This window comes from Silene latifolia, unplaced genomic scaffold (genome assembly GCF_048544455.1).
Source record: "Silene latifolia isolate original U9 population unplaced genomic scaffold, ASM4854445v1 chrun_scaffold_16, whole genome shotgun sequence".
Lineage (NCBI taxonomy): Eukaryota > Viridiplantae > Streptophyta > Magnoliopsida > Caryophyllales > Caryophyllaceae > Silene > Silene latifolia.
The window spans coordinates 8,758,447-8,762,078 of record NW_027413123.1 but is presented as its reverse complement, the minus strand read 5'-3'; the positions used below and the strand labels follow the sequence as shown (position 1 = coordinate 8,762,078).

Genomic DNA, 3,632 nt, shown 5'->3' with positions numbered 1-3,632 from the left:
AAAACTTCAATAAAATTCTCAACATATTCAGAAAATACTAACCATGCATCTTTGAAAAGTTGCGGGAGCATTACATAACCCAAATGGCATCCGTCGATACGCAAAGGTGCCAAATGGGCAAGTAAATGTGGTCTTTTCTTGATCCTCGGGCGCAATAGCAATTTGAAAATAACCCGAATAACCATCTAAAAAGCAATAATAAGGCTTACCGGCAAGCCTCTTAAGCATTTGATCAATGAACGGTAGGGGAAAGTGGTCCTTCCTTGTCACCGCATTGAGTCTACGGTAGTCAATACAAACACGCCACCCATTTTGCACTCGGGTGGGAACCAACTCTCCATGTTGATTTTCTACAACCGTCACTCCACTCTTCTTAGGCACCACTTGTGTAGGGCTCACCCACTTGCTATCGGATATTGGGTAGATCATACCTACTTGCAAAAGCTTAAGAATCTCTTTCTTCACCACCTCCATCATAGGTGGGTTCAATCTCCTTTGTGGTTGTCTCACCGGCTTGGCATCTTCTTCCAAGAATATGCGATGCATACAAGTGGTTGGACTATTACCCTTAATGTCGGCAATAGTCCACCCAATTGCAAGCTTATTCTCTTTAAGAACCTCCACCAACTTTACCTCTTGCTCCTTGGTGAGCTTGCCAGAAATGATCACCGGTAAAGTTTCTCCATCACCTAGAAAAACATACTTCAAATGGTCGGGTAATGGTTTCAACTCTACCACGGGTGCCTGCAAAACTGAAGGTAACAATTTCTCACGAGGCAACGTTAGTGTTAGTGGTTTAGAAAATGAAGGTATAATGGAATAAGTTTCAATCTTGGCTAAGAAAGCCACAACTTCCTTCAAATTATGAGATAGAGAGAAATCCAAATTATCACAAGATAAACTATTATCAATAGCTACAAGCAATTCATCTCCTCCATCTACATTGAACACATCCTGCACTAAAGGCTCCAAAACATCAATCATGAAACAAGAATGGTCATCACGAGGATACTTCATGGAATCATAGATATTAAACTTAATCACTTGACCATCGGCCTCCATAGTGAGAGAACCATTAGACACATCAATTTTAGTACTTGCGGTTCTAAAAAATGGCCTACCTAAAAGTATAGGAGCCGCTTGTGAATCATGTTCCATTTCAAGTACATAAAAATCAGCGGGAAATATTAATTTATCCACCATCACAAGTACATCCTCAACCACCCCCTTAGGATAAGCATTTGAACGGTCGGCCAATTGAATTACCACCCCCGTTTTAACCAATGGTCCCAATTTCAAAGACTTGTACAAGGAATAAGGGAGTACATTAATTGAAGCACCTAAGTCAAGCATAGCATTGGGAATAGTGGTGTCTCCTAAGGTGCAAGGTACGGTAAACATACCCGGATCACTACACTTAGGTGGTAGCTTATGTTGAAACAAGGCCGACACATGTTCATTAACTTTAACTTTTTGGACACCCTTCAATTTTTGATTCCTTTTAATGGTACACAACTCTTTAAGAAACTTAGCATACCTAGGCACACTTTTCAATAAGTCTAATAAAGGGATGTTTACCTCACATTTGTGAAAGGTCTCATAGACATCTTTGTCTTGTGTAGGGCGGCTTTTCCTCTTGAGAGCCTCGGGAAATGGTGGAGCATCCACATAAGTAGGTGTGACAACCGGTGTTACTTCCTCCTTTTGAACCAATGGTGGGGCGATATTAGGCTCAAAGACCAACTCCTCCTCCTCTTGCTCAATGATCTCACTAATCTTTGCTTTTGACCCTTGCAACTCCTTCCCACTCCTCAAAGTTATGGCACTTGCATTAGGCTTGGGATTAGGAATGGTTTAGGAAGGTAATTTTCCGGAATCCCTAGCTTCAAGTCTCCCAAGAGCACTAGACATTTGCCCAAATTGATTTTCCAAGTTTTGAATGCTAGCCTTTGTCTCTTGTTGAAATTGCACTTGATTAGCTTGTATAGTAGCCACATTAGAAGTAAGAGCTCGAATCATGTCCTCCGTAGACATGGATGGAGTGGAAGTTTGACCTTGAGAAGAGAATGAATTTGGACCTTGTGGTCTTGGAATGAACCTTGGTTTTGATTGACCAAATTGTTGTCCAAAATTTTGAGATGGACCTTGTTGACCAAATGACGAGCCTTGATTTTGTTGGCTTGGCGGTTGTAAGCCGCCTTTTGGATTCCCATATTGGAAACCGGGATGGTCTCTTCTCATAGGATTATAGTAAGGTTCAAACCTCTTTTGGGGTTGACCAAAAGCACCCGCGGCATTCACCTCCTCGGTCTCCTCTTGCATTTGTGGGCATTGATCGGTGACATGCCCATTAGATGAACAAATACCACAAGCGTGCACTTGTTGCTTGTTCCCCATGATCATATCCCTCAATAAGGAAGTTAAATCTTCAACCTTGCTTTCCAAGGAAGGGTTAGAACTAGCCATGCTCACACTTCTTGTTTTGGATCTCACACTAAATTGACGTGTGCTTTCGGCAAGCTCACTCAACAATTCATTAGCTTCATCTGGATTTTTGTTGATGATGCCTCCATCACTAGCACCATGTACCATCCGCGCATCTTCCGGCGATAATCCTCCAACAAAATAGAGGATGAGATCTTGGTCACTATACCCATGGTATGGGCAACTTGCACATAACTTCTTGAAACGCTCCCAATAGTCATAGAGTGTTTCATCATCCTTTTGTTCCACATTTGATATCTCCTTCTTAAGATGGGAAGATTTGGAGGCGGGGAAATACTTTTCAAGGAACGCCTTCTTCATTAGAGCCCAAGTGGTGATACTACCCGGTGGAAGGTAGTACAACCAATCACGAGCGGTGTCCTTGAGTGAGAACGGGAATGCTCTCAACTTGATTTGCTCTTCGGTGACGCCATTTGGTTTCATGCTAGTGCATACCACATGAAATTCCGATAAATGCTTATTTGGGTCCTCACCATTTAACCCATGGAATGCGGGTAGTAAGTGGATCAAACCCGACTTCAATTCAAATGTGGTGCCTTTCGCCAAGGCCGGAAAAGTGATGCATAAAGGTTGTTGAGTGAGATCGGGAGCGGTGAGCTCTCTCAAGGTTCGGGTTTCTCTTGCCATTTTGATGTTTTCTTTCTCCTCCTTCTTGTCTTGATTGTCAAATTGAAGTTTTCGCCTTATCTCTCTTCTAACACAAAAAAGAGTTCTCTCCAATTCTGGATCAAAATCCAACAATTTCTTGTTAGTAGAATGGGTGTTCGGCATAAACCAAACACTTAAAATAAAATTGAGAAATAAATAAACAATTGCACAAAATAAACAAACAATAGCCTTTCCCCGGCAACGGCGCCAAAATTTGGCTAGACTTGTTGTGAGTCTCCAAATTAGTATTTTTATCCACTACAAACTCAAACTAGTAGCAAGTGTAAGTAGGGGTCGATCCCAAGAGGAAGGTGTTTATGTTGATTAAATGTGTGCAAAGTTAAGTAACCAAATGGGGGGTTTTGAATGTTGATTGATTCAAGTCTACTAGAGTAATAATCTAAGGCAATGAAAATGTAAAAGCAATATAAGTAATTGAAAATGTAAACAAATGATGAGAATAATTCTTGGACCAAGTA

General features: G+C 41.3%; 1 non-coding gene across 1 annotated transcript; it reads left to right on the top strand.

Moving 5' to 3' along the window:
* Window positions 1-2,650: 2,650 nt before the first annotated feature.
* LOC141637330 (small nucleolar RNA R71) lies at window positions 2,651-2,757 on the top strand. The gene has a single exon (XR_012541716.1). It is a non-coding gene; the product is annotated as a small nucleolar RNA R71 (small nucleolar RNA).
* The last annotated feature ends 875 nt before the right edge of the window (window positions 2,758-3,632 follow it).